The sequence below is a fragment of the Bos indicus x Bos taurus genome, chromosome 3 (genome assembly GCF_003369695.1).
Source record: "Bos indicus x Bos taurus breed Angus x Brahman F1 hybrid chromosome 3, Bos_hybrid_MaternalHap_v2.0, whole genome shotgun sequence".
NCBI classification, from domain to species: domain Eukaryota; kingdom Metazoa; phylum Chordata; class Mammalia; order Artiodactyla; family Bovidae; genus Bos; species Bos indicus x Bos taurus.
In genome coordinates, this window is record NC_040078.1 from 87,354,274 (window position 1) to 87,366,671 (window position 12,398).

The 12,398-nt window shown below is 46.7% G+C and overlaps 1 long non-coding RNA gene across 1 annotated transcript in view; it reads right to left on the bottom strand.

Annotated features, from left to right (window-relative positions):
- Positions 1-8,146: 8,146 nt before the first annotated feature.
- LOC113889814 overlaps positions 8,147-12,398 on the bottom strand; it is a 38,545-nt gene continuing 34,293 nt past the window's right edge. Inside the window, exon 2 of the long non-coding RNA XR_003510355.1 lies at positions 8,147-10,781. This is a non-coding gene — a long non-coding RNA (uncharacterized LOC113889814). The remainder of the gene's footprint in view (positions 10,782-12,398) is intronic.

A 12,398-nucleotide genomic window follows, 5' to 3' on the forward strand; every position in this document is an offset into this window, starting at 1 on the left:
TCTAATGGCTATGGGCCAAGGCAGGGTTCCACCAAGCTCTGCACTCAGAGAACAAGAGAGCAGTAGGCTAGAATCTTCTCCAGAACCTGTAAGAAAACGGGAATTTAGAGAACATTCCCTGGGAGATTTTTAAATACAAGTAATATGTCCTGTTGGATCTGCCCCAACTAAACCCTCCTACGTGAGGTTCCCAGAATATTGCATGCAATGTGAAAACTCTGTGCCTGGCAGGCGCTCTCACTTACACCCCACCCGACAGCCCTGCCTCCTCTTCCCTGTTTGGCATGGCCCTGCTCTTCCTACAGGTCCAGCTGAAAGACTCCTCCTCTGTGAGCTTTGCCTGGCAAATCTAGGCCCCAAAACCAGGGTGGGTGGCTGGCTTTGACCTCAGTGCTCCTACAGAGCCACGGACCCACCTCTACAGACAGTCACTGTACCGCTTTGTAATCATAGCACATCTTCTTCCCATCCAACACCACCCCCCCATCCCACACCATGTCTCTCTCAATTTTGAGAGCCAGTGATGAAGCAAAGATGGTGAATAGGAGCAGTCCACTCTGGAGGCAGGTAATAAGAGGGATGTTATCTGCAGCAAACTTTAAAAAGTACATATAATAAAAGTCAATCTTGTTTTAATTGTCACCATGTGCAGGCAATTCTAAACAATGTCAGAAATATTTAATAAAATACTCTTCCTCTCTAGGGCAAAGGGTATGTGGCAAGTGGCATACCGCTTGCTGTGCCACTCCTGTGACCATGCTCCAATGCCTTCTGTCCAGGAAAAGGACATGCATCAGGGACAGAATGCAAGGCTGGGCGGAGTTTTTCAGTCAAGAGTTACTCACTAAAGCCAAGGACGTGCCAGGTACCACGCAAGCCATTTTACATGCATTATAGCCAACTTCCCAACAACCCCGGCATATGGGCACCACTATTTGGTTAGGGTCATATGAAGAAACCAAATCTCAGCATAGTTCAATGATCTGTCCAGGGTTCAACCACAAGGAAGCAGTGGAGAGAAATTCAAACCCAGATCTGTGTACCCAGCGTCTGTATTCTTTCTCCTGTGCCTGGACCACCATGGCTACCCTATACCAGGGGCTACAGCTGCAAGCCACACGTGTCCTTCTTAGAAGTTCACAGTCTAATGGAGAAAGAGACTCAGCAACTCACCATGATTCAGCTTAGCATGTGACAAGTAGCTTCAGGAATAAATCAGACTAAACCCCGCTATGATGGCCACCTCATTGTGGATTTAAGTCTGAAGATCCAAGTGGGGGAGGAGGGCTTAGCAAAAGAAATAATCAGCAGGGATTGAACTTAAAACAGATGCTCTTCTGGATATACGCACATGCTCTCCTGCTTGGGAGACAAACAGCGCTGAGGTAGGTCTCATTGTCTTGAGTTTTCATAAGTGCTCAGAGAAGTTAAGTTACTCACCCAGGGTCACACAGCAGCTAGTAGTCAGTGGAGTTGGGGACTGAGCAGAAGCCTCTCTGACTTGGAAGCTGGGGCTCTGGGCACAGCAGCAGCCTGATGAGGATGATGTGAACACATCCACCCTGCAGGTCCTCTTAGGGACCGGGGGATATAATACTGGCAAAGGGGATGAGGAAGAGGAAAACGATAATTCCTCATTTTCCTTTCAGCACTTTACAATTTATAAGATGTTTTCTCATACTGTCTCATTGGATCTCTATGAATTTGGAAGGATGGGTGGTTATTATCTCCATTTTGCAGATGAAAAAAAAAACACGGAGGCTTTAGGAAAGTTATAAGAGTTTCCTGAGCTCATACTAAGTGGTTGCAGAGAGCCTATGATTTCTTCATCCGACTTGCTCCATGCATTATCACAGGTAATAGACAGGTACCTTTGTATAGCATCTGATTCTTGAAACAACCCCAGAAGGTAGGATGGGCAAGTCTGATGCTCCCTACTGTATGGTGAAAGAAACAGAATCCAGAGAGGGTAAGGGACTTCCCCAAGAAGTGGAACTGGGACTAGAAAGCAGGCGCTTGCTATCACACGACATGGAACAAATTATCCACTTACTCATTCAGCACCAACCTTAGCAGGCTTGCCAATCACTTGGGAGTGGGCATGTCCCTAAGAAGCCCCACCAGTGTGTTAGACATTCAGGTCCCCTCTCCTCCAACAGCTCTTAGATCCCCCATTACTGCCACCTCCAGATCTTGGTATCAAAAGGCAACTCTCACAGACTCTTAAGTCTGCTTGGCAAACAGAAGGCAAAGAGTGATCCAACAGTGGATCCCACCCACAACATAAGTGCATCTTAAATGAACCTGAGTTTATTTCCCCTTCCCTCACCCTTTTTTAAAGTTTCCCTCCAGTTCTAAAGAAAAGTATAACACTACTCCTCTGCCAACGTATTTCAAATTTCTTGATCAAGATCCTGTGATTACAAGCAACAAAACAAATAAAGACAATGACTTACAATGCAAGAATATCAATGATGCACAGTCCAGCCAGAATTCATTTAGTTCCTGAAAAACATACATTATCATTTTTGTTGTTTCAGATACATTATAGACACACAGTTGGGGACCCCGAGAAACAAGACCATGAGCTGGAAATGTCTGGGCCTGGGGATTATTAAGCATTCTAGAAGAGAAAAGGCCAGGAGCTGACTGTGGCTCAGATCATGAACTCATTATTACCAAATTCAGACTTAATTGAAGAAAGTAGGGAAAACCACTAGCCCATTCAGGTATGACCTAAATCAAATCCCTTATGATTATACAGTGGAAGTGAGAAATAGATTTAAGGGCCTAGATCTGATAGAGTGCCTGATGAACTATGGACGGAGGTTCGTGACACTATATAGGAGACAGGGATCAAGACCATCCCCATGAAAAAGAAATGAAAAAAAGCAAAATGGCTGTCTGGGGAGGCCCTACAAATAGCTGTGAAAAGAAGAGAAGTGAAAAGCAAAGGAGAAAAGGAAAGATATAAGCATCTGAATGCAGAGTTCCAAAGAATAGCAAGAAGAGAGAAGAAAGCCTTCCTCAGTGATCAATGCAAAGAAATAGAGGGAAACAATAGAATGGGAAAGACTAGAGATCTCTTCAAGAAAATTAGAGATACCAAGGGAACATTTCATGCAAAGATGGGCTTGATAAAGGACAGAAATGGTATGGACCTAACAGAAGCAGAAGATATTAAGAAGAGGTGGCAAGAATACACAGAAGAACTGTACAAAAGAGATCTTTACGACCCAGATAATCACAATGGTGTGATCACTAACCTAGAGCCAGACATCCTGGAATGTGAAGTCAAGTGGGCCTTAGAAAGCATCACTATGAACAAAGCTAGTGGAGGTGATGGAATTCCAGTTGAGCTGTTCCAAATCCTGAAAGATGACGCTGTGAAAGTGATGCACTCAATATGCCAACAAATTTGGAAAACTCAGCAGTGGCCACAGGACTGGAAAAGGTCAGTTTTCATTCCAGTCCCAAAGAAAGGCAATGCCAAAGAATGCTCAAACTACCACACAATTGCACTCATCTCAACACTAGTAAAGTAATGCTCAAAATTCTCCAAGCCAGGCTTCAGTAATACGTGAACCATGAACTTCCAAATGTTCAAGCTGGTTTTAGAAAAGGCAGAAGAACCAGAGATCAAATTTCCAACATCTGCTGGATCATCGAAAAAGCAAGAGAGTTCCAGAAAAACATCTATTTCTGCTTTATTGACTATGTCAAAGCCTTTGACTGTGTGGATCACAATAAACTGTGGAAAATTCTGAAAGAGATGGGAATACCAGACCACCTGACCTGCCTCTTGAGAAATCTGTATGCAGGTCAGGAAGTAACAGTTAGAACTGGACATGGAACAACAGACTGGTTCCAAATAGGAAAAGGAGTATGTCAAGGCTATATATTGTCACCCTGCTTATTTAACTTATATGCAGAGTACATCATGAGAAACGCTGGGCTGGAAGAAGCTCAAGCTGGAATCAAGATTGCCAGGAGAAATATCAATAATCTTAGATATGCAGATGACACCACCCTTATGACAGAAAGTGAAGAGGAACTCAAAAGCCTCTTGATGAAAGTGAAAGAGGAGAGTGAAAAGTTGGCTTAAAGCTCAACATTCAGAAAACGAAGATCATGGCATCTGGTCCCATCACTTCATGGGAAATAGATGGGGAAACAGTGGAAACAGTGTCAGACTTTATTTTTGGGGGCTCCAAAATCACTGCAGATGGTGACTGCAGCCATGAAATTAAAAGACACTTACTCCTTGGAAGGAAAGTTATGACCAACCTAGAGAGCATATTCAAAAGCAGAGACATTACTTTGCCAACAAAGGTCCGTCTAGTCAAGGCTATGGTTTTTCCAGTGGTCATGTATGGATGTGAGAGTTAGACTGTGAAGAAAGCTGAGCACCGAAGAATTGATGCTTTTGAACTGTGGTGTTGGAGAAGACTCTTGAGAGTCCCTTGGACTGCAAGGAGATCCAACCAGTCCATTCTGAAGGAGATCAGTCCTGGGTGTTCTTTGGAAGGAATGATGCTAAAGCTGAAACTCCAGTCCTTTGGCTAGCTCATGCGAAGAGTTGACTCATTGGAAAAGAATCTGATTTTGGGAGGGATTGGGGGCAGGAGGAGAAGGGGACGACAGAGGATGAGATGGCTGGATGGCATCACTGACTCAATGGACGTGAGTCTGAGTGAACTCCGGGAGTTGGTGATGGACAGGGAGGCTGGCGTGCTGCGATTCATGGGGTGATAAAGAGTCGGACACAACTCAGTGACTGAACTGAACTGAGAAGAGAAAACACGAAGCTCAGAGACGTTAAGTAAAATGCTGAAGGTCACACAGCACTCCACAGAGTCAAAAATGAAAACAGAATCTGAATTCAGGTCCGTCTGCCTCCACATTGCTTCCCTGCCCTCTTGGATTAAAATGTGTATTTATCCACCCTCAGGGCTGAGTGGAAGCACACCAAGGGCTGCAAACTGTGCCTCGGACGCGGGTCTTTGGCTCTCCCATAACTGTCCTGCGTCCTAAAAGGATTAGAGTATAATGAATACTACATGCACAGGCAGAGCTGAGGCAAAAGAATGTCCAGTTCAACCTTGTTTCATTCTGCTTTATCATACTAGATAATGTCATTATTCTGACCAGATTCCAGTGGGATTCCTCTTTACTGGTGGTGTGAGGAAGACCACTAGTGTGGTCTGGTATGACTTCAATGGCCAGTGCTATTCTTGGGAGGACAGTCAAGTGCTGTAGCTCCTTAAGCCTTGGGTGGGGGTAACTGAAGTGTAACCCACACTCCACAGTCCACCAGCAGGACCAAGCTGAAGCTACCCTCTGCAGGTAGCATCTCAGTGCTAGCCCCAAAATTACAGTGGGAGCAACTTGTACATTCAAGTTGGGATGGGTTTGGCAGATTGCTTTTTAAGGAATAACACTAAAATGCCATCTATTTTACATTCAGAAACTCACTCTGACTTTGTTCTATTTTGGTCATTTAAATTCATTTTAAAGATCATATTTTTCTTATACTTTGCTCCAAAGCCTTCATTTTGTTCTTGACTGAAAGCTATAAAAATCTGACCGAGGAATTCAGCCCAATTTTCTGGCTGATAGACCATGCTTCATTCATTCTCTTATTCATCCACCCACAGCTGGCTTGAACTCAGGACAAACTGCATGTTGATTTTATGCCACCTACCAAACAATCAACTTCACCAACAGCTGCCATCGAAAACAACCTGGGACTACCCCCCTGGGACCTACCCTCCTCCTGCCCCCCGCCACCCACCCATCTTAGGGCCTTTGCACTTGCTACTTTCTCTGCCTAGAATATGCTTCCTCCAGATATTCACCCAGCTTCCTCCCTCACTGCATTCCAGGCCCTGGCAAATGCCACTTCTTCAAAGAGCCTTTCTTGATTCCCCGTCTAAAATAGTCTGCCCTTCCTCCATTCCATCCACCTTCTGTGATCCTGTTCTTTCTTCATAGTCTGAACTGAGACATTTATTATTTACTTATGTCTTTCTCCTCGAGGAGAATGGAAATAACATGAGGAGAGATATTTTGCTCACTGATATATCGGTAGTGCCCAAAACAGCACCTGTGGGTTAGCAGGCAATTTTTTTTTTTTTAATAAACAAAGAATGAATGAGAATAAACTCTCTTCCCCAAACTCTATTCCTCTTATTTATAAAGTCTTTCCAGGAAAATACTACAAAGGTAAAGGCCTAGAAACTGGGAGATAGTTTCAATCGCCTGAGCAGGTCTCTATGTTACCTGTGGATCAAGGAGCTCTCTACTTCAAAAACCTCCAGTGGCTCCCCATTGCTTCAACAGAGGACAGTTTTCCCTCATTGCTTAGAGCCTGGGTGAAGATTTAAGGCTATAAAAATAATCTGATGGTGACATTCAATGTGGGTGTGTATGCATATATTTATTGCACACACGTTTACCAAGTGTTTGCTACATGTCAGGTAGTCTGCTGAAAAAAATGCAAAAACCTGGTTCATCTCAATCACCACAATTTGGGGAGTGGTGGTGGGAGGATGCACAGGGAGGTCATAAGTGATTGAGAGGGAGAGACTTGTCAATAACATGTAAGTATAACAAATGCCAGGAGATGGTTCTACACAAGCAGGCAGGAAAGAAGAATCAGTCCCTTCACTTGGATATAGGTAGGAGTCCAGAAAACCTCCTAAGGAAGCTGCATTTCAGCTGCATCTTGATGCACAGGTGTTTACCCGGCAAACAGGAGGTGCAGGGAAGGGGTTAAGAGCATTCCAGGCAGAGGATGAGGCCTGGAGGGATAACACACTCTGGAACTCCAGGTGATCAAGTCAGTTTCAAGTGTGGTCCCTGAGCTAAGGCATGGTGAGATACCAAACAGAGAGGCAAGCAGGGTGTTTAAACAAAAGACACCACACATGAAGGGAGCCAGCCAGTCAGACCTGAGTTCAGGTGCTGACCATGTCACTAGCAATTCATTCTTCTCTGGGCTCTACTTCCCAGGAAGGAATTGACCAGGAGGTGAGGGGAGTGAGCAGCTCTCACTGGGGTGGGTAGAGGTGAAGAGCTAGAACCAGAAGCTCTGAAGAGGCTTATTAGGTTTAAAAACAAAATATTGAAGATGGGATTTCCCTGGTAGTTCAGTGTTTTAAGACTCTGCGCTTCCAAAGCAGGGGGCTGTGGGCACAGGTTCGATCTCTGGTAGGGGAACTAAGATCCCAGATGCCACAGGACATGGCTGCAAAGCAAAAGAACCAACAAAAAACCTGAAAATGTGAAAATGCTGTCGCTTTGCTTTGTTTTGAATCATAATATTTATTTTGAATTTGAAACTCATTCAGAAAAGGCTTTTGCATTTATCTACAGTGACCTGGATTTCATAAAGAGGCAGAGAAACCCTGGTTGAGGGCAACTTAAAGTCCCCTCTGATTCTTGCCTCCAGGTCTAAGATGACTGACAGCCAGGCATATGGAAAAAAGAAGAGAGGTGCAGTGAATTAGCTGCTGAATTTACGATTAGACCAAAATTGCAACTCAGATTATAGTACTTACTCCCTGATGAGACAGGCAAGTTAATGAACTTTTTGGAGTGTCAATTTCTTCCTCTATACATGATGTTTTCCTCACAAGTTCATTTTGCAATTAATTTGAAATAATGGACTTATAAGCATCTAGCACATAGTAGGCATTCAATAAAAATCAGTTGACTGGAAAATCTTCAGTGGTCTCTCTGCGTCCCAGTCCCTAATCATAAAGGCTTCCCTTGAGTGTCTACCATTTGCTGAACCCTCTCCACAGCTATCTCATGTTCAAGGAGAAACTCACAATTTAATGCTTTGTCATCAGTTGAGCTCATTGCATTGTCTAAAGGTGGTTTAACTCTCAGAATACAGCATTGCTGGATGATGGGAATTTAGGGCATGCTGCTTGGAACCAGACCAGGATTCAAATCTTCTGAAATTTAAAGCTTTTTTTTATTATTATTACTCTGGAAACCTATCCACTGCATGCTTTTATTTCCAACCGTTAAGCACTTTTCCCCCTTACTTTCCACATTTAACTCAAGGCTTCATATGCAAAAGGCAAGCTTGAAACGATCATAACATTTAAGCAATGAATATAACGACAGCTTACACTTGCATCGCAGGAAGATCTACATTCTATATTTAATAGCTTTAGTCATTTACAGCAAGAGTTATCACAGGCGCCCCAAAGAGGGAGGGCTGGAGAGGGAGAATTCTGCACCTTTGATTAAAGATGTCGTAGTCATAAGCTGTTTTGGAAATGATTAAGTGATAAATACAGTAAGTTCATCCTCAGTTCTGGGAACCCCACAGCACAGACAGTAATTTTCAGAGGCAGAAGCCATCATTATTATTTAAAGGTCTAAGCCTTAGTGTGTTCGCTAAGTACAGGGAAGGAGGAACTCAGGTATGGGGAGCACCTACTAGACACCAAGTTCTCTATCGCCTAAAACATCTAATGTCCACCCTCCAAGTAAAGACTTGTAACTAGACCACAAAAACAGGGGAAGAGGGAAATTAACAATGTCAAATAGCTCCCTGCCCCAGGTGCACACAATGCACATATAAAATATGATAAAGTGCCTACAATGCTTAAGAATATGCAAGGAAGGCTGGAAAACTAAGAAAGGAGATCTTGCCCTTTGTTGAGGAGATGGCTGTGTGCCATCATTATTCCTGTCTGCATCCCCAGACCCTACCTCCTACATCTGGTAGGAGTTAGGAACACGGAATAGGAAGCCAGATTTTGCAGCTCTGTGCAAATCCTACTTAGTAGCTGAGAGAACTTAGATAATCATTTAACCTCTCTGTCTCAGTTTCCTATTTGTGAAATGGAAAATAGTAATATCTCTGTCATACTGTAATTGTGTAGGATGAAAGGCACTAATAAGTGCAAAATGCTTAAGACAATGATGGCAAATAATAAGAGTTGCAAACATAACCACGTGTGGTCTTGCCAGATGCTGGGGAGGCCGTCTGTCCTCATCCCCACCCTGTGATGGTAATTGTAATGAAGCTGTCTTTTCCAGGTGGGGGAACTAAGAAAGTCCATCTGCCCAGGTCATCCAGTTCTGAATTGGCCTGAGAGTCCCACCCAGGCCCGCCTAGCAATAACAGTAAAACAGCATTTAATTGTTTTTTTCTTTTTAATGTTCTAGACCTTCACAGCTAGGTACACATTTACTTCTCACAGCAATTACATGAGGTAAGACTCGCTAACTCCCATTTTACAGATGCAGAAACTGAGAGAGAGAGAGTTTAAGTCATTTTCTTAAGACCTTAGTGTTAGCAAATACCAGGGGCGGATTTAAGGTCAAGCCTAAGTACCTGACTGTTCCCACGCGCAAGGACAGGGCCGCCGGTCCCAGGACCTGAAGCTGGACGGGCTGGTCAAAAGCCCCCTGCACCTTTTAGCCCCTTTTGGGAGGAGGGGTTTGGGACCGGGATTCTCAGGTCCGGGATGGGTCCCCTGGGCTGGGAGCAGGGGCGGGGCCTGCAGCGCCCGCCGCCTGCGCAGGGCGGGGCCGTCGAGAGCGGTCCGGGAGGAGGCCTACCGCACGGTCGCCCCACGGGAACCCGGCGGCGGCCCCGCCTGCGCGCTTTACCCGTCGCCCTCCCGGGCCCGTCGCGCGCGCGTCCCTTTCGCTTTTAGCCCCAGCTGCGCTGACTGCTAGCGATTACTCAGAATCGTCCCTCCGGTTGGCAGAGTGACAAAAATCGGCAGTGGCTGTCCGAGGACACCTGTTTACAAACAGGACCCCCGCCCCCAGCCGAAAGCACCCCAGGCCGAGAGCCCGGAAATCTCGGTTCTCCTCCCACTCGGCCTCTCGCTCTCAGTGGGACTGGTTTCGGGCCTCAGTTTGCCTGTTTATGTACTTGATGTCAAGAATGTGTGTGCAATCGAACGAAAGGTGTGCGAGGTGGAAACAGCCTGACATTTCTTTTAAGTCTTCTGTTTTCAGCTATCATTATTTTGAAAATTATATTCTTCTCCATCGTAATCTATTTTAATAAATATATTTTTAATTAAAAAAAAAGTATGATTGGTCACCCAGGAAAAGTAGTTTGTTACTTATCCTGTGGTTCGAGTCCACTTGTTTGAAATACCAGCAGCTCTGGAAGGCCCTTTCAATTCTTTACGATCTGTTAATCTGATTCGTGTGGTTATTTTTTTTTTATTCTTCTCCTTTAAGACCTTTACAGTCTCACTGGTGACCGGTGGGATGGGAGAAGACTGGATTTTGCAGCCAGATATATTCGGTTAGAAGTTCTTGGTTTGCCACTTTTTTCGCCTATGGGACCTCGGTCAAGCCCCTTACACTTGGTAAGCCTCAGTCTCTCGTCTATAAAATGGGGAGGATACTCCCAGGATCGCGGGGAGAATTCAGGACGATATTTGTCAAGGGCCTGCCACGCGCGGGGTGACCCACGGAAGAGGGTGCAGGTGGGTGGGGACTTTCTCGTGCTGGGTTTCTCGGCTCGGCTCATCCTGGGGGGCCCGGAGTACCGCCCCCGCGCGACGGCTGAGCTTGGCGGACTCTCGGCCTCTCCCGGCGCGGCTGAGGCGGTCGTACCGGTTCCGAACCCTTCCCCCACCGGCCGGCTTCTGGCGGCAACCTGCAGGCAGAAGGCCAGGCTTTATTTACACAAAAGCAGCGGGTGGAAGCTGGCCTTGTAAGGACGAAAGAAACGTTGGCGGGCCGGGAACGTCGCCGGGGGAGGCAGTAAAAGCGGTTCTGATAGGAATCTGTGAATAAATAAATAACGTGAATCAAAGAATGCATTGAAATGCCCTCCTAGGATCACAGAAACCCGACCCTAAGGCAGCCTTCGGAATCCTCCCACACGTCCCACCCTATCTGATAACTTGTCAAAGAGGCCCAAATTGATTCTGGAGTTATTATCAAACCAGGACGCCTGCCACCCAGATCCTACGGTCCTAGGGTGGCCTCTGGGGCGCACCTTCCGGGCTGGGAGTGAGACCTGGGTCTGAAACAAAGGGAAAGGGAACCCCGTTTTATGAGCACCTACTCATGTGCTAGGCATTGTTCCTATGCGGTTTCACGACTCCTCACACCACGCTTTGAGCAGGATTCCGTACTCTGGTAGGCAGGGGAAGTTGCCTGCTCCAGAACACAAAAGCCGATAGATGGGACTGAATTCCAATACAGTTCTGTCCCTGGTTCCTTCCACCCAACCTTGCTGCCCCGGGCAGGGGGCAAGGATAAAGCGCAAAAGGCGCGTTTGCAACTACATTGGTGCGATGACCTAGCTGTTTCTGGGCGCCGCCCCTTCCCTCCTTTTTCTTTACCTACCTACAGGATGTCCAAAGCCTCTTGTAGTTCTACCTATCAGCTGATCGCTGCTGCCGCGCCCGCTCGCCTAATTTAGCAGCCGGAAGTCGCAAGTCCGGCGACAGCTGACCTAGAGCCCTTAGTCTTATCATTGTCAAAGCCAGTGTTGGCCCAGAGGACACACAGGTGCGCCCAGGGCACGTATTTCTCCAGCCTCCGCCCTAGTCACGGGGCTGCATCCGGTCCAGGAGCCAAGGAAACTGGTCCAGCTGCTCCTTTCCCGGCAGGGCCCCGCCCACGCCCACCCCAGCGGAGGCCCAGAACAGGTTTCTTCACTTTCCCTGGCCCAGCTCCCGCCTCGGGCGACAAAGGGAAGCCGGTTGCTCAATGTGCCTGAGGATCGTTCTGGTTCGCAGGCAACTCGTGGACGAGCCATCAGTCGGGTGGCCCCAACTCAAGCCACCAGGCACTGTACACCAGCTTGTGCACCGAGGTCTACCCAGCAAACCCTTAGGGTTCCTCAGGTGACACCTGGGCCCCTTGCTCTGTGCAGGGCCAGCCAGCATCAGGTCCCAAGGGGAAGGTGAGCAGAATGGGATGAGTTACCCGGCCGCCTGGGTCCACCCAGCAATGGGGGGTGTGGGAGTCCAGTGTCAGGCTTGACCTGGGGGCGGCACACTGTCACTGGCCACTGGCCCTCCATCCTCATGTGCCCAGGGTTCTTGGGGACTTTCTCAGAAGCCTGGCTCCTCTGTTTTAGACCTCTTGGCCAAGAGGAAAGCTTGGGCAAAAAACCCTTCAGATAGAATTTACTCACACATATTTACTGAGTGCCAGGCACTGTGCTAGGCCCTGGGGAGATCACCATGACCCAGACACAGAACCTGCTCTCAGCAGTTCTAGCTTAGTGAGTCAGCCAGGTAACAAATAGATCATTTTAATACGGGGCAAAGAACTATTTCCTGGCGCTTGTCTGGGAGAAGACCCTGAGTTGGTTAGAGGTGGGGTCAGGAAGCTTTAGGAAAAACTTTCTCAGGCTTCAAACACTGCTCTTTTCCTTCTTCCTTTCA